Source organism: Canis lupus, chromosome 30 (genome assembly GCF_011100685.1).
Source record: "Canis lupus familiaris isolate Mischka breed German Shepherd chromosome 30, alternate assembly UU_Cfam_GSD_1.0, whole genome shotgun sequence".
Lineage (NCBI taxonomy): Eukaryota > Metazoa > Chordata > Mammalia > Carnivora > Canidae > Canis > Canis lupus.
In genome coordinates, this window is record NC_049251.1 from 30,533,481 (window position 1) to 30,552,795 (window position 19,315).

Genomic DNA, 19,315 nt, shown 5'->3' on the forward strand with positions numbered 1-19,315 from the left:
AACAGAGAGTGAAGAACAATGAATATCAGTAACTTAGTAACTCATACCATTCCTAGGTTCAAAATATACTTTTGTAAGAAAAATTGACAGTTTCATGTAATCAAAGTTGAGCAAGAGTGGGAAAATCTACAAATGTAACAGCAAGTTCAGAGATAAAAACAAACAAAACAAAACAAACAGTACTTCTATCCAATTTGCCAAGATTATATAGACAGTTGTGGTATTCAGAAAAAAGTAAGGGACAAACTTAGGGTAAAAGGAAAAGTTTATGAAAAATTGAACAGTGATTACCATAAAAAAGATTTGAAAAAAAAATAAAAAAAGATTTGAAGAAGTTTCAATTGTTTACAATAATGGAAGAAGGCAGAGGTATTAATAATTTTAATGACTTTACTTGCTTCTAGAATGTTTACTGGAATTACATTTGATTATGAGTACTTCATCTGTAAATTTATTTTAAACCAAATACTGAAGGGATACTGAGCAGGTCTGAAGCTCAGTAGTTCAGAAGTTTTCTAATTTCCCCATTGTGCCTCCTTGTTCAATCTTTCTCTACAACATGCTTCAGTTTATCTCTCAAATTAATAAAAAGCCCAATCTTAGCAGAGCTACTACCCTCTCACCTTAATTCGTTAAATGTTACAGTATCAGCTATGTGAACGTTAAGAGGAAATAAAGAGCATTACTAGAGTTTAAAAAGTATGGTTAATAAGAAAAGTGTGCTAAACCTAAATGTCCCTCTACATAAGAAGGGATAAGGAAAGATGTGGGCTATATATGTATATATAAATATATATATGTAGGAATATCATGTAGCCATAAAAAAGGATGAGATTGGCAAAAACATGGATGAAAGCAGAAGATATTGGGCAGCCCAGGTGGCTCAGCGGTTTAGCGTTGCCTTCAGCCCAGGGCGTGATCCTAGACCCAGGATCAAGTCCCACGTCGGGCTCCCTGCCTGGAGCCTGCTTCTCTCTCTGCCTCTCTCTCTGCCTCTCTGTCTCTCTGTGTCTAATAAATAAATAAAATCTAAAAAAAAAAAAAAAAAAGTAGAGGATATCACACTAAGTGAAATCAGTCAATTAGAGAAAGACAAATACCATATAATTTCACTTGTGAAATTTAAGAAACAAACAGATGAATATAGGAGAAGAGAAGAAAAAAAAGATAAAAACAGAGGAGGGAAACCACAAAAGAATCTTAAGTATAAGAAACAAACTGAGGATTGCTGGATGGGAGGTGGGGGGAGTAATTGGGTGATGGGCATTAAAGAGGGCACTTGATGTTTTGAGCACTGTGTGTGACATGCAACTGATGAATCACTAAATTCTACCTCTGAAATGGATAATACACGATATGTTAACTAAATTAAATTTAAATGTTTAAAAAAAGGGATGAGATTGTTCTATTTGGGACAACATGGACAGACCTGGAGGGTATTTTGCTTAGTGAAATAAGTCAGACTGAGGAAAAAAACAAACATCATATGATTTCACTCATATGCAGAATCTAAAAAAACATAAACAAAAAAGCAGAATTAGACCTATAAATAGAACAAACTTATGGTTGCCAGAGGGGAGGGGATGGGAGAATAGGCAAAATGAGTGAAGGGGAGAGGGAGACAGACACAGGCTTCTAGTTATAGAATGAATAAGTCTCAGGAATAAAGGGCACAACATAGAGAATACAGTCAATGATACTGTAAGAGCATTGTATGGTGATAGATGGTAGCTACACTTGTGGTAAGTAAAGCATAACATACAGATAAGTCAAATTACTGCTGTACACCTTACACTATATAACATTATGTGTCAACGATACCCAAAAAAAACTTTTTTAAGTGTACTGAAATTCAAATAATAGAATTAAGAAATGCTAATCATCATTAATGCCAATTTCAATTTGTAAAATTGAAATGTTGGACCTACTAAAAAGATTAATGGTCAACTTGTCATGATATTCTCAAAAGCCAGTAATATATCTTTCATTTTAAAACCTAAGATTAGTTGGTTTGTTCATTTATTTGCTAATTCCAGGTTGGAGGGAAGACACAGATATATAAATTAAAACATTCTGAGAGGAGCATTCCGATGGCTCAGCGGTTTAGCGCCACCTTCGGCCCAGGGCGTGATCCTGGGGACCCGGGATCAGGTCCCAGGTCAGGCTCCCTGCATGGAGCCTGCTTCTCCCTCTGCCTCTGTCTGTGCCTCTTTCTCTCTGTGTGTTTCTCATGAATAAATAAATAAAAATCTTAAAAAAAAGATAAAACATTCTGAGAGCAACAACAGCTATAATAGGGCATTTCTTGAATATTTAGTGCCAGATACTGTTCTGAGTGTTCACTTACATTAACAAATTTAAGTTTCACAACAAACTCATGAAGACTTCACTATTCCCATTTTACAGGGAAAAAAACGGAGGTACAGAGAGATAACAACAGGTAGTCAAATAGCCAAGTCAGATTTCATTCCCAGACATTCTGGATCCAGAGCCAACGACCTTATATTGTCTTTCCAACACTATAATAATTCTCTCAACAAATTCTTACTGAGTATCTTCGCTGTGACAGGCAGTTTCTAGGTGCCTGAGATATAACACAGTTACTAGTAGATTATTTCACAAGGGACCTGATAATCCAGTCAAGAGTCTGGGTATGGGAAGGCTTTCTGGTGGAAGTAATGCTTAGGCTGAGTATTTTTTTATTTTTATTTTTTTTTAGTATTTTTAAAAAATATTTTATTTATTCATTTGAGAGAGAGAGAGCATGCACAGAGGGAGAGGGAGAAGCAGATTCCCCACTGAGCAGGGAGCCCAGTGGGGGCTCCATCCCAGGGCCCCAAGAGTATGCCGTTGAGCCGAAGGCAACTAGCCACCCAGGTACTCCTAGGCTGAGTCTTAAAAAATGCAAGAGTTAGGCAAAAGGAAAAGGGAAGGAGAAAAGGAAGTTATTCCAAGCAGAAAAACTGCATAAGTAATGGTCAACAAATTCAGAAATAGTTATATATTCAGGAAATCTTCAAAAGTAGTTCATGTGGCTAGAGTGGAAAATGGAAAGCAGAAATCATAAGAGTTAAGATTAGAGAACCAGTCAGAGGCGAAACCATGTTCAGTTTTAACTACATGGTAAGGAATTCAACTTTATCCAGTTGACAATGAGGAGCCAATGAAAAATCCTCAAACTGCATTTTATTTTTTTAATTTTTATTTATTTATGATAGTCACACACACAGAGAGAGAGAGAGAGAGAGAGAGAGGCAGAGACACAGGCAGAGGGAGAAGCAGGCACCATGCACCGGGACCCGACGCAGGATTCGATCCCGGGTCTCCAGGATCGCGCCCTGGGCCAAAGGCAGGCGCCAAACTGCTGCGCCACCCAGGGATCCCCTCAAACTGCATTTTAGACACACCCATCTGGCAATACTGAGAAAATGAATCTCAGGGAGATGAAAGTGAAGGCAGGAAAGCCAGCAACAAAGTAAAGAAGTAGTTCCTAACAAGCCAGTGATTACAACAGGGATGCTAAAAAAAAAAAAAAAAAAAAAAAAAAAAAATTGGGAACAGGGATGCTAAGGAAGGGGCTGATTCAGAATATAGTTAGGAGATAAAGCCAGAATTCAGGAAATGGAGAGGAAGGAGAAAGAAAGGGGGAGGAATCATGAATGACTCCTAAGTTCCTGGGATGATGAAGTCCATAGTAAATTATGATGTCTTTGGAAAACAACAGATCAAGCAAAACTTCAGGTAGGTTCATAAATTCAGTTTGGACAGTGGCATTTGAAGTGATAAGTAGTTGGATAAAATAATCTGATGCTTTAGAAAGATACAAATGCTTGTCCTTCTCCGATTGACTTACTTCACTCAGCTTAATACCCTCCAGGTCCATCCACGTCGAAGCATATTGTGGGTATTCGTCGTTTCTAATGGCTGAGCATGGTTTCACTCATACCGGGAACATAAAAAATAGTGAAAGGGATTATAGGGGAAAGGAGAGAAAATGAGTGGGAAAAATCAGAGAGGGTGACAAAACATGAGAGACTCCTAACTCTGAGAAATGAACAAGGGATACTGGAAGGTGAGGTGGGTGGGGGGATGGGCTGACTGGGTGACGGGCACTGAGGGGGGCACTTGATGGATGAGCACTGGGTGTTATACTATATGTTGGCAAATCGAACTCCAATAAAAAAATATACAAGAAAGAAGAAAGAAAAGAAAGAAAAGAAAAGAAGAAAAGAGAAGAGAAGAGAAGAGAAAAGAAAAGAGGGGATCCCTGGGTGGCGCAGTGGTTTAGCGCCTGCCTTTGGCCCAGGGCGTGATCCTGGAGACCCGGGATCGAATCCCATGTCGGGCTCCCCGTGCATGGAGCCTGCTTCTCCCTCTGCCTATGTCTCTGCCTCTCTCTCTCTCTCTCTCTCTGTGACTATCATAAATAAATACAAAAAAAGAAAAGAAAAGAAAAGAAAAGAAAAGAAAAGAAAAGAAAAGAAAAGAAAGATGGATGGATATGAATGGAAAAACAGTCTGGCAAGTGACTGAAACCCCAAAGGTAACTGTGACTTACTAAGGAAAATGTGAAGGCTGAGAAGTGCAATCAACCAATCCCAAGAACAATGCTTTTTATGGGACAGGCAGGATAAACAGAAGAGGGTGGCACAGTGGAAGTCAAAGGGCAAAGTTTCATGAGAAAATGGCCCAAAGTATTGTTATTGTTTATTTCAGGAAGTAGAAATTAGACTGCAGTGGGATAAAGAAAAAAATGGGAGGAAAAAGGTAATTTCAGCTAATGCAGAGTATTCTATCAATATTCTCATCTATAAAATTAAGATAATGGGTTATTTTGATTATTGAATGACTTATTCCATGGAACCTCACATATAATAAGCAATATAGGCTCTCATGGACTGTTTTTTCCTTGCTCACTACACTTGGCTTTCTGTGTTGGATGCCTTTCTGTTCTCATCCCAAACTCCCTTGTACTGCAAAGTTTTGCACCTGATGCTTTCCCACAAGGACCCCTCTTTCCTCAGCTCTTCACATAACTGACTCTTTCTGTCAAATATCATCTCTTAAGAAAGGACTTCCTGAGAAACTACCCTCTTCCAGTCATTTTCTCAAATCATCTTGTTTTACTTCATTCATAACTCTTACCATTCTTTGAACTTCTCTTGTTTAGAGGTAATATAAAAGTGATTGAGAAGGCAGGCTCCACAGTCAGACCAGCTGCATTCAAATTCCAGTTCTGCCACTAACTAGCCATGTGACCTTGGACAAGTTGCTTCATCTCTCAGTGTCTTAATTTCCTCATCTTTAAAAGAGGCAAAATAATAAAGTACTTACCCCCACCCCCACTTCTTGAGGGAATTAAATGAATTAATTCATATAAAATTATTGTAAGAACAAAAAATAAAAAATAAATTATTGTAAGAACACACGTACATTCTGAGCACTCAATTATGTATTTGTTTACTAGCAATGATCTTTAATGCTCCACTAAATACTAAATGCTCCACATATCTCAACATGTACTATTAAAAATATCTGAAGCTATAAAAAAAATCTCAGTCAAAATCATAAAGATGTCAACTAACAAGCAAATGAAGGAGTACTGTTCTGGCTAAACCTCAAGAAATACTACCTTCACATACAGGATTTTATTATTCTTTTTTTGTCACAAAAGTGAAAAGAAAAAAAAGGTCATATAGAACTAAGGCTCCATAATTAAGCAAGGAAAGTTTTGATAACTTTTTGATAAGTTTTGATAAATTTTCGATAAGATATAATTACTATGTGATTTAGACTAATTTATAAAAAGTAAAATTAAAATATGGAGGATGGGGGAAAAGGTTCTGGAAAGTTCTGATCTACATAACTGTGGAAAACAGTGTTTTGACTGGAAACTCTAAAACTAAAGACAAAAGAACTGTACATAAAAATGCTCTAGTTGGTACAGTTGTTTCTGTTGTACATTTATGACAGGAATGACCAAATAAGTAAATGGATGGATGACAGATAGTGAGAGTCAGGTTTCTTACTTTTGGGGAGGGAGGTTACAGATAAGCAAGCAGTACAGCTAGAATGAACCTGATGGTACTAAAGTTGAGTCAAAGAATAATAGTATAAATTCATATTTAGCTTCATATGGATAGATACAAAATAGCTGTATGTTTGTATATGTGAATTAATATGCATATAGTCATTTCCTAGTTCTGTGCAGAGAAGGCCTAAAAGCAATGACATCCCCATAGCAATGGGCACACCCAGTGCCCAGATTTTGGTTTCTAATGCCATTCGCTAAAAGAAGTAACCAGGGATCCTTGAAGAAATGATTAATTGTAGGACTGTGGCAGGGAATATGCAGATAAGTTTGGAGGACCTTGTAGTACCAGAAAGTAAAGAGGTACTAAAAAAACCACAAAACAATAGTGTATGTCCTATTGGGGTCACAGGAACTAACCTGAAAGAGGTAGAACAATTTAAACAACAAAATGAAGTAGTATAGGATAATAACCCATAGTTAGAAAACTAATATCCTTGAGTCTATATAGATTGAATAAATGAGTAAATGGAAGAAAAGAGAAAAATCTCCCTTACAGAAGAATTCCAAATAATTTTACCAATATTCCCCATCAAGGAGTTGGAATTTAATTCCCCACCCACCAAGTGTGGTCTCCACTTAGTATTTGTTTCCAAAAAGTAGAGTATGGGAAAACTTTACAGTAGAGAAACCTGGCAAACATTGCTTCAACCAGGTGATTAAGGTTAAAAATATCACTGATAAGGCATATTGATAGTATGTACCCTTGAGACGATGTAATTAGAAGAGAATTTTACCTCTGGGGTCATCTTCCCTCAAACCTAAACCCCAGTCTAACTCTAAGAAAAATATCAGACAAACCCAAACTGGGGGACACTTTACAAAATATCTGACCCCAACTCTTCAAAACTATCAAGGCCATCAAAAACAAGGAAAATCTAAGAAGTCGGTACAGCCTAGAAGAGCCAAAGGAAACATGAGGACTAAATAAATGTACTATGGTATTCTGGACAGGATTCTGGAACCTAGAAAGGACATTAGGTAAAAACTAATAAATCCGAGTAAAATATGGACTTTAGTTAATAGTAATGTTCCAATGTTGTCCCTTGGTTGTAACAAATGTAACATAGAAATGTCAGATGTTAACAGGGAAAAAACTGGGTGCAGGGTAACTCCCTGCAACTTTCCTGTAAATATAAAACTACTCTAAATTAAATTTACTTAAAATGATAATAATAAGAGGGAAGTTATTAGCTTAATCAGACTAATTTTAGTCCTTTAAGTCGTGTATAGTAGATTGGACAAAAACAGAAATCCAGTTAGTACTGTGCAAAACAATCTGAACACTGATAAACAGTTTACAATATTGTACATGTAAGTGTCTATGGTCACTTAATAGGTGTGCAGTTTTATTCCTTAGTTGGTAAGCACTTTAAAGGCAGAAAACTCAAACAGTACTCATGTTTTGGGCTAAAGAAAAATTGTGTTTCTAATTATGTTGATAAAAATTCCACCTGGCTTTTGAAGTACATAAAGTTTAAAAAGTTTTAGGTAAAATATATTTACAGTACATTACATCTCTTCATAGTTTCAAAAGGAGAAGAATTTTAGATACATATTTTAAGGAAGTACATTGGAAAGTTCACTAGTAACAATATACTATAGTATAAAATTCACAATAACTTAAGTCCATAATGGCCATTGCTCAAGAAATTTGAAACTTCAAATAACAAATAAAAACAAACTTTACCAACAAACTTCACTAACATTTGTAACTATCTTGAATATATTTAAAAACAAACCAAAAAAACCTCCTACAGAGCATTAAAAAAAAGATAGCCCAATAGAAAATGTATAAAAAACAGGTACAGAGACACCAAAAATGGTCATACATAAGAAAAGATGAAAAAGAAAAGAAAAGATAAAGGAAATAAAAAGAGAAAATGAAATGCCATTTCACACCAATCATACTGAAAAAAATCACAAGTCTGACAACATTAACTGTTGGTATGTACGGAGGAACAGAAAATGTTTGTCAATATCCAATAAATACCCTGTACAGAGAAGAATGCTTATATCCTAAGACTCCGCCATTTGACAATCAGGTATATGACCTGGAGAAACACTGGTATGTGCTTCAGGAGATACAAGGATGTTCACAAGGCACTGTTATAATACGTAATAAATAAAAACAATCAACACTCATCAGTAGAGTAAATGATAAATAGCAGTATACTCATTTAATGAACATTACACACCAGTCCAACATCAACGAGCCAGACCTACTGGGCCAACAAGGATGGAAGAGTGGGGTAAAAATTTTAAAAGTTTCAAAATATGTAAACCACGATAAAATTATATTAACAGCTGCTTAGATTTGCCAGCATAGGGCAGCCCCTGTGGCGCAGTAGTTTAGCGCCGCCTGCAGCTTGGGGTGTGATCCTGGAAGCCCAGGATCGAGTCCCACGTAGGGCTTCCTGCATGGAGCCTGCTTCTCCCTCTGCCTGTGTCTCTGCCTCTCTCTCTCTCTCTCTCTCTGTCTCTATGAATAAATAAATAAAAATCTTTTAAAAAAAATTTGCCAGCATATTAAAAAAACAAAACAAAAAGCCAGGCTGTTTTAAACACCTTAATAAATAGACTCCCTTGCTTTCTACAACAACCTTATGAGGTAGGCGGATCTATTATCCCTATCTGATAGATGAGGAAATGGAGGCATGGAAAGATTTAAAAATTTGCCTAAGGTCACAAAACTATTAAGTAGCAGAGTCCAGATTTAAAGCAAGGGAGTGGCTTGAACGCCCACAGCTCTCCAAAAGCATGGAAAGTAAAGCCATGTAGTGTTCATATGTAAAGTTTATTAAAAGATAATATGGAAGGATATACAGCAAATCTATCATAGCCATTGCCTCTGGAGGGGATATGAAGAGAGACAAGGGAGGATGAAACTGAGGACAGCAAAAGGGACTTTACCTTGATCAGCAATGTCCAAGTACAGTATAAAGTTCTACTTCTAGTATCCAGTGTGATAACTATGATATATGATATACAGTTTTTTTTATAATAAAAATATTTCTGAAGCAAAAATGAAACAAATGTTAACATTCTGTATGGTGAGTATACGTGTACTTATTACCAAAAGTATTTTTGGTAATTTTCTGTATTTTTAAAGCTTTCCAGAAAAAAGTCTCATCTATAAAATATTACAGTAAAAATGAAAGGAAATTTAAGAAATTTCCTATCTCCCTATTTCAGCTTTTATTTGGAAATGAAAACAGCTAAACTGTGAGTTTATGTATGCATGTACATGGAAAATGCATTTTTATATGCATCCAAAGAGATACTATAAGAACAGCAGAAACAGTACCTCTTACTATACATTTTGATGACTCACTAATTCTTGGTGAAAATAAAGTATAGCACCAGCAGGAAAACTCTCTTGGTATCTATCCACCTTTTTTCTTAATAGTTTGTCTCTTCTCCCTATTGGTTTCTACTTGTTTGTACTCTTTAAAAGAAGGAAACAAGGAGGCACCGAGAAATTATCACACACTTTAAAAATAACAGCCGTAGATGAACATACGTGCACAGCCCTTCTGAATATATTCTCCAACATACAATCAAGTAATGTTCCAAACTATTTGTAAATTGGTTGTTTGGACCATCAAAACATATTTTCCCATAAAGAAAATTAAGAGAGAATATGAGCACCAGCAAAAAGATACTGGCTGAGGTGCCAGGCCATGAGCAGTGAAACAGAAAAAGCAGAGTACACAGTAGGCACTGATGGCCCAAGAAAAAAAGAAAGGGTTTGCAACCAGAGTTTGAGGAGAAAAATCATGTTTCATTTACCTCTGCATCTTCAGTGACTAGCAAAATACTGAGCACCTCATAACCATTCAAACGCTGCTATCTCCTGACTTGATGGGGTAAAGAGGAAAGAACTGAGTCAAGCAGTCCATCAATAGGTGGCACTATCAATATAGAACAGTTCGGGTGTAAGGTCCGAATAAAGAAGAGGCTGGAGATGAACAATGTATATTAACATAAGCATCTAAATATGTAGAACCATTACCAGGTTAGTGCCTGGTAACCAGGAGAGCGCCTTCCTCCAAATTATTAGCTCTTTTCATCACTGCGTACTGCATAAGCACCATACTTCAAGTTAGCTTTCTAACAATGAATCATAAGATAGTCTCTCTTTTGGAGCAGTGGTAATGTGGGATTTTCAGGATTTTCTCCCAGGACCCTTGAAAATATTTTAATGTTGCTCTTGTGATTATTACAACAAAGTATAAACACTAAAATAAAAATGGCCTATAATCCCATCATCCAGGTACCTTTTAATATTTTATTAAAATATTTATTTCCTACCATTTTGCCATGTATATGTGATATAAGTAACAGTAAAGTATATTCCATATATTCCGACTTTTCTCAGTGCTATATTGTACTTTCTCATGCCAGAAAATATTTCTGAAAATGTGACTTTTAATAACTGCATCTACCACATGGATTATCATTTGTTTCACTATTCCTCTATCTTATGGCATTTTGACTATTATAAATTTTTTACTACTACAATAACAAACCACATATATTAATCCTTTTTATGTATAAAGTTCTGTATGCTGTTTTAGAATTCAAAGTGATAACTAGGACATACAGTAATAAAGTGTGGAATGCTTCACTTCTCCACAACTCATAAATTCTACTGAGCAATGATCAATAATCTAGGGCATTAAACAAACAATGAAGAAGTTTTTTTTTAATCAACTTTTCTTCGGGATTCTCCTCTTCCACATCTGGTTAGAAAGAGGAAAGCCCCAAGTTAAATCTCAGACATCAGAGAGGACAAGAATGACAAGTCAATTTTCTTGCTAGAGCCACTCTTGTTTTTCACTTGGAATAATGCGCCATTGATTTAAGTAGGGATGATACAAGATTTGTGATATATATCTCTATCAGTGCTTAAGGTTTCCATAGTAAGTAGAATGCTTAGAAGAATTCTGGAAACAAAAAAGATAGTGTAAATATCACTCAATGAAAAAAATAAGTTTTCTTCTACAATTCTTCCATGATTTTTATTATTTTTCATTGAGTTAATAAATATCATATATTCTATTCCTTGTTATCGCTTTCCAATTATCCCAAATATTATTCAAGCTGCCATAAATAGGCCAACAGCTCCAAGCGCTTAAGAATCAATAACTATTTAAGCCAGTGATAATTCATGTGGAAAAGTTCAGAACAAATCAGCATCAGCTTCCTGGCTCTCTTGCACAAACAAAAAATTTATATCGCTTCGCCAATTTTGAAGTATAAATTTGTAGATATAAATCTAAAACTTAGGCCAAAATTTACTCTTATTTCTACTGGGCTGATGTCAAGACCAATTAATTTTCCTAAAAAGTAGATTCTTTAAAAATTCCACAATGAAGCAAGTCTATCTTTCATCATTCAGAAAATGAAAATTATGTAACATATAGTATATATATTGAGGATAATGGCAATGATATACGCTAGTCTGCACTCCTGAGAGCTGCAGTTCAAAGGGAAATTGTGAAAACGAAGTAAGAGCTGCCCCAAATGTTTAATTCTGGCCAAAACAAAACAGAGTTCCCATAAAAGAAGCCGAATACAAGCTTTTGTTTCATTATAAGTTCAAACAGGGTTCAAATAGCTCAGAAATTCTGTATGCTTAAGTTTTCAAAAGCTGGATCACAGCACTATCTACTCGAAACGTAAACTGAACAACTTGCCCAAGAGTCCTTACTTATTACCTAATCTTAGGTCCCCCAGAGACTACTTTTTACAATAATCTCAAATGTACTACAATAGATTAGTGTAACCTGGGCTACGCTGTTTACAGGTGTCTCCGCCTCCTTCCCTTAAGAGGACAGAAGAGGTAGATTCGGGCAAGCAGAAAACAGAGACTATACATACAACCAAACGACAGCTTGCAATCTTGCAAAATTGCCTCTTACACACACACTCGGGCTATTATTTTCCTTAACGCACAATGCATTGGAAAGAATAACATTCACAGAGTGATACGATTTCTGTCCTCACGAGTCTCTCTAGCTGGCTGGCACGCGTTTTCCCCACAAATAAATACACGCCTGTTGACTGACGCCTGTCCTGCTGTTGCAAACAACAAATAACTGTCCTGACTTTTCCTTTGAGAGTGGGGAGGGAGGTGGGGGGGGGGTGTGGAAAGAAAAAAAAAAAAAAAAGAAAGAAAGAAAGAAAAGAAAAAGAGAAAAACCCTTCTCTAAGCCTCCAGGCTGTAACCGTACGTTTGCATTAAAAGCACTCTGGAACAATAACAAAAATCTTCCAGCACATCTGTCATTTAAATGCACGATAATGAAAAGCTGTCGCTGCGACCCAGTTTTCGGGCACAAGCTTTTTTTTTTTTTTTTCTTTTCTCTCCACCCCCCCCACCTCCCTCCCCACCCAAAGCGATAAACTTCAAAGGGAATGGTGGCGACCAGAAACGTTTACGCCCTCCCCCCCTGCAAAAATACACACACACACACACACACACACACACACACACACACAAAATGCAACTGACCAACTTGAACCGTAACCCGGCCCCACGCTGGCCGGGGTTGGCCAAGCCGACCCCTGCCTGGGAGGAAAATCGGGCCTCGGGGAGCCACGCAGGCTCCCGCTGCCGCCTGTTTAAAATCTCGAGCAGGTGGGATTCCGGAAGGCCACCTCCGGCTTACGTAACGGGCTTGTCAAAATCCCAGCTCAGGACCTCCCCTCTCACCGCCCCCGCCCCCACCCCATCCGCCGCCCCCCCCCCCCCCGCCCGCACCTCCCAACAACAGGAGCCCCAAGCCAGCCCGGAATAGAAAATCTGGAATGAAAACACCGGAGCCCCCCACGCGTCCGACACAGAGGTGCGGACGCTACTCCCGGCCCCGCCGCGCCGCGCCGGAGCGCACCCAGCCCGGACCCGGCTCGCGGAGGGCCGCCCGGCTCCCAGAAGCCCCCCGGGCGGAGGTCGCGGCCGTCCGCGCCCGGCTGACCCCGCTCCCCCGACCCCGGCTGTCACCGCTCCGGGCCGTGACAGCTCCACATGCCGCCGCCGCCCGCGCCGCCGCCACCCCCGCACTCACCTCGCCGCTGCCTCCAGCGCGAGCAGCGGGTCGAGCCTGGAGAGGGGCGCCCTGTCCCCTCCCGACGGCGGCGGGACACGAGGGGCTGAACGCCGCGGCGCTCGGAACCCGCTTAGCTCATCCCCAGCCCGGCGCTCCGCCCTGCGCGGCACCCCCGCCCGCCCAGGCCTGCCGTCTCAGTCAGACGGGACTCCCCCTCCCCTCGCAGCCGAGGCTGCCTCCGCCTCCTTCTCTGGCTCCAGCCGCCGCGGCCGCCGCCGCTGCGACCGGTGCCATCTTGGCAGTGACGGAGGGGCGGGGGCGGGCATCGCGGCTCAGAAGCACCAATCGCTAGCCAGGCTCCGCCCCAGAGGGCGGGGCCGGGCCGGGCTGAGGGTTGCGGGGTCCTAGCGCCCCGCGCTGCGATGGGCGGGGCAGGTGGGCGGGGCTGAGCCGCGCTGGCCCGTGACGCAAGCAGTGGCTGGGGAAATGCGCGCTGGTTCCCCCTGCGGTCGGGAGATCCCGAGGCTTGAGGCGGGCGTGGGTGCGAAACACATTCCCTTCCCCTTTCACCACCCCCGGGGGCAGGGATGCGTCTTGGGCCAACTGACCCGTTTCCTCCTTCTTCCCCAGCAGCCGCGGGAGTCCTGACAGTGCCTAGCCCGAGCACCGCGCGTCTGTCTGGGCGGCTGCTCCTACACCGAGGGCGCTCAGACCTCCCCAGGAAACCCCCTGACGGCTTAGCAACCACCTAGTAGGTTTCGGTCCCAAGATACCGAGGGTCAGGTAAAATGGGGAATTTAGGGGGGTTCTCTGAAAAGTACGTTGATAAAAAGTCCTATTGTTGACTCAAGGGGTGTCGATTACATTGGAGTAATGGCATATGGCCTACTTAAACCTGGCTATGGCTCCACCATTAGTGGCTGTTGGCAAATTGCCTCTGAGAAATGAGGGTAATAAAGGTTGATTACTGCTGCGAGGTTATTCTGAGGTTAAATTGTATAATACATGTGAGTGCTTAGCCTGGTGCCCGAAAGTACTCGATGAATGTTAGATACTTATTCCATGGTCAAATGAAGGAGGAAATAGGACCCTGAAAGTCCCTTTGGTTTCAAATCAACTTTCTCAGTTGCACAGAATAGGCATTAACCCCCTTTATTAACCGAGTTTACAGCTCTGTTTCCTATCTCCATCTCTCCCATTGCATTCATTCAGTCGGTCAACAAACATTCATTGAAGCACAAAGAAGTGCTGAGGGGACACAGCCTTGAGGGAGACAGAAAAAACATCTGCTTTCATGGAACGGACTAGTTGGGAAAAGAGGGACAATAAGTACTTGATGCATTTTGGAGGAAAACATGTATAAAGGTTATGAACAGAATTCTAGGAGAGCCAATAATAGGATAAGTTAAAAGAAAAAAAAGCAAAACCAGAGAGGTCAGGGAAGGCTCATCTGAGGGATGAGGGGTCAGTAATGTGAGAAATGCCCTGGGGAATTGTTTAAGGCAGAGGGAATGGCTGTGCAAAGGACCTGTGGTAATAAGGACCTTCTCTATTACAACTAAGTGGAGTCTTTGGCGCTGGAAAATCCAAATTTAAAGAGAAACCTGGAATGAGTCAGGAAAGATGACTGAGGGCCCATTCCCCAAGGCCTAGGAAAATATAGAAACGAGATCAGATTTTATTGAAATTGCAAATGAAAGCCATTAGAGCAAAGAAGTTGGGAACAGTGATGTTTGCAGTATGACATCTATATTTCAGGTGACATACGGGCCAAAGAACTGGATTTCAGTTTTGTAAAACAAAACAAAAAGGACCTCAGGTTGAGCTTGTTCAATAAGTTGGTCAAATTATATATTCTGATTTTCAGTTTCCTTAATGAAAATGTATGAGCATCACGTAAGACTATACAGAAAAATACTGCTTTCACTGAAAATTGTTAAATAATGTAAATTATTTCTAAGTGTTTTGTAAGTCATGTTAGTGTCATTTATAGTTGCCTAATCAGTGCTGTTTGATAAGTACAGTTAGTAGTATGGGGTTTTTTTAATTGTAAGTCATAGTCCAAATCAGTCATTCTTAACTACTTTTGTACCATGTGCTACTAAGGAAAAGCATATGTACTATTATAAGTGTGTAGTTTCTTTTTCTTTCTTTTCTTTTCTTTCTTTTTTTTTTTTTTTTAGGATTTTTAACTAATACCCCCAACATAGGATTTGAACATACAACTCTAAGATCAAGAGTTGCATGCTTTACCAATTGAGCCAGCCAGATGCTCCATAAGTGTGTAGTTTCTGGATGTTGTAGTTCCAAATGTATTTTAAGTGCTTAGCTGTGCATTTTCTAATGAAATTTGCTATCAAGACATGAATTTTTATCTTTTTACTTAGATAAAATATAGCATAAAATTTACTATTTTAACAATTTCTTTTTTTTTTTTTTTTTATGATAGTCACAGAGAGAGAGAGAGAGGCAGAGGGAGAAGCAGGCTCCATGCACCAGGAGCCCAATGTGGGATTCGATCCTGGGTCTCCAGGATCACGCCCTGGGCCAAAGACAGGCACTAAACCACTGCGCCACCCAGGGATCCCTATTTTAATGATTTCTAAGTGAGCAGTTCACCAGAACTTTTTCGTCATTCCAAACTGAAGCTCTACCCAGTAAACCATAACTCCTATTCTATTTTATAAAGCATGTATTTTTTTTTTGAAAGTTATCAGGTGAGGTCTTCCCCCAAATTGGTAAATGACTGTGTTCAGGATTGTTTGCTCCCATTGAACGGTTCAAGGGACCATTCCATGTAAGTTTATAAACCACTACCTAAGAAATAAGGATTAGTGTAAGTTTTTAGCTCAGATGGCTAATGCATAATAATAATAATAAGTACTAAAACAGGACCAATTAATTTTTAGCACTGAAAAATTATGTCCTCTGACCATAAAATGTGCTCCATGGTCTTGTAAACGTTCACTCCAAAATGGGCAAGACAACGTGTCCCTCCAGTTATGTACTACTCTAAATGCATGTCCAATTGATGCTATTAATTTTCATTAAAAAATAAGTGATTACAGCTCTGAGTAAATTTAATTTTGAAAATCACTCTTGTGTTAGGAATGGTTTAGAAAAGGACAAGAAAGAAGGAAGCAAGTTTTTGCCACATTTCAAACTTTGACAAAGTTATACAGATCAAGATAGTTTCTGACCTGAAAATACTGTGAAGTTGATAATTTTATTTTTTCAAGCACATCCTACATGCAGCGTTTTAACCCCATTAAACCAAAAGCTAAATATCTTTGCCACGCTGGCCCCTTCCTCCTGCTGCCTGTGTCATCCACAGTGTTTTTGTCCCCAACATGAGGGCATGGCAATAGGCCAGTCAGTGATTGCAAGTGAGAAATTATGGTATTAAAGGGCCACAAGAGAATTTTGGGGTATGATGGATATGTCTACTATGTAGACTGTGGTGATGGTTTCACAGGTGTATACCTCTGTCATACCTACCAAGTTGCACACTTTAGATGTGTGTAGTTCCCTGTATGCCAATTATATTTCAGTAAAACTATAAAAAAAATTAAAGTCGGGATCCCTGGGTGGCACAGCGGTTTGGCGCCTGCCTTTGGCCCAGGGCGCGATCCTGGAGACCCAGGATCGAATCCCACGTTGGGCTCCCAGTGCATGGAGCCTGCTTCTCCCTCTGCCTGTGTCTCTGCCTCTCTCTCTCTCTCTCTCTCTCTCTCTCCTCTCTCTCTCTCTCTCCCTGTGTGACTATCATAAATAAATAAAAATTTAAAAAAAATTAAAGTCCAATTGCAAACCTCCCATTCTTTTCCCATTGGATGCAGATTTAGCCTTTCATGGGTTTTAATTGCTGTGAGAACTATCTAGGCAATTTCTCTTTGAGAAGCAACAAAAAGTACTCTTTTAATTGGCAAAAAAAGATACAAAGATTTTACTGACATTTGCCAATTAAAATATTATGAACATATAGGGTTGCCTGGGTGGCTCAGTTGTTTAAGCATATGACTCTTGGTTTCAGCTCAGGTCTGGTGGTGGGATAGAGTTTCGCGTCAGGCTGCCTGCTTGGCACAAGAGTCTGCTTGAGACTCTGCCCCCCACCATTCCCACTCACGTGCACGTGTACATGCACACTCTCTCTTTCAAATACGTAAATACATCTTTAAAAAAAATACTATGGACCTATGGTTACAAGCATAGTTTACAGACTGGAATTCTAAAAAGTTTGAAAGTTGAAAAGATTTGAAGTTTTGGTTGTTTTTTTAATCAAAGAACACTTCCTCACTTCCTCCCCCCCCCCCCCCAAAGAACATACTTTCTGAAAGAACATATTAGAAAGCAGTAGAAAAACAAAAAGCAGTATTTGACTGTATGTTCAGGAAGTGCCTTTAAATACCTCAGAGACCTTCACAATCCTATCTTAAGTTCTCTCAACATCCCACGCATATGTCACTATAGTCACAGTTAAACAAACTTAAACCCTAAATGTGATCGGGGCAAGGGAGCCTAACAATGTATTCATGGGCCACATAGAAAAATGTGGCTTAGACATTTGGGCCTCATGCCATTTCTGAAATTATGTCATTTTTTACACCTGGAACTGTATCTGGTTATTTCTTAAAAGTTATTTTTAAATACTATGGTTTGAATGGTATGTGGAGGAAAAATTTGAAACCAGTAACAGTTTAAAGCACTGGAAGATCAGGCTGTTGTACAGCCTCTCCACCTGTTAAATCTATTCACCTTTAAATGCTGTACCAGAAGTTTCCCACATCTTTAAATGAAAACCTGGAGCATGCTATAAAATGGTCTTGATATCTATGCCAAGGGGCCTCCTTATAGGTGAGAAAGCCTTCCACAGAGGATTTATGGTCCTTTAGAAACTCTTTGGATGTGTCCCAGAGTAGCACATGTTGCCAGATTCTATTCATTGTGCAACAGTATTATAATGACACCAGTGTATTTAATCCACAAACTGAAACTTACTAGAAATATGGTCAAATTATCAACTTATTTCTTAAAAACACAAATCAGATGAAATATTTTTGAAAAACAAATTATCTGAACAACTCACAAAAATAACAGCGAGAAATGTCATGTTGTCAATGACATTCTAAACATGATACTTGAGAGCCGTGTCCAGGGACATGGACAGGAGGGCTGTTGCAGTCTGAGCCACTGCTCTCTCTAACTTGTTGGTAGCCAGCTGAGGAGTCACATCTTTGACTCAGCACTTTTCACAAATTTGAAAATTATCACCTCTCCACACCCTCCTCAAGTGAATGCTTTTACCTCTCTCAACAAGTCCTAATAATTTCAATTTTTAGTTTTTAAATGATTTCCAAAAAATAGTTATTTATACATAGTATTTTTTAACTGTCCTTGTCCAGGGACAATTATGTCTCCTGACTTTCTTTCAATGGTAAGACAATATTTTTATGACTCTTTACAAATTCATGTCAGTCCGATTTTATACACAAAGTGCTCCACTGGACACAAAATGAAAACAAAGATAAGTACCTTATGCCTGGCATGGGTATATTCTAAGGCACAAGGTATATTCCCAGGCATATCATTTTAATAAAAATCACACTATGAGAAGTCCTGCACTAAATGTTGGGACTATTGCTGGAGTGGAGTGGAGTGATTAATTCTGATTATGGGAATGGAAGGTGACAAATAGATAACATTTGAACAAATCCTGAGAGAACCTAGAATTTCTATGAAAGGTGAGGGTACCCCTATTTGGAGCATAGGGGTGGGTAGTGGTGGCCAGAAGGCTGGAAAAGCTGCTGCTTCTTTTTTTTTTTCCCCTCTGGAAAAAATAACATGTACTAGAATTGTTCTCAACAAATGAAAGAGATGCTCATAAATTGTTCCAACACTTTGATTCTCTTTGGGAGTGGCCAAAGGTTCAAATAATTTGGAAGGATGGATATCTGTGCTGACTTGCAGGAAATATGAGTCAGCTTTTCTCATGGACTCAGCACTGTTGTTACAGTTAGGATATTTGGGAAACATGAAGCTTAGCAAATCAGACAACATAAGTTTTTCCTTTTTCTTAATTGGCCTAGACATGAATTCTGCAAGGGTAGACAACAAGTATGCCCTTTTAATTGGTGAGGGGAAACACCTGCAATTGAAAACAGTAAATTTA

General features: G+C 39.3%; 1 protein-coding gene across 7 annotated transcripts in view; it reads right to left on the bottom strand.

Annotated features, from left to right (window-relative positions):
- DENND4A (DENN domain containing 4A) overlaps positions 1-19,315 on the bottom strand; it is a 139,243-nt gene that overhangs the window by 111,062 nt on the left and 8,866 nt on the right. For 3 of the 7 annotated variants that reach the window (XM_038580755.1, XM_038580753.1, XM_038580752.1), the window contains exon 1: positions 13,165-13,368. The exons of 1 other annotated variant lie outside the window; for it this stretch is intronic. The gene's annotated coding sequence lies outside the window, so the exon portion shown is untranslated. Of the gene's footprint in view, positions 1-13,164; positions 13,375-19,315 lie in introns of those variants that run through there. 3 more of the 7 variants (XM_038580751.1, XM_038580749.1, XM_038580754.1) reach the window with 2 other exon arrangements.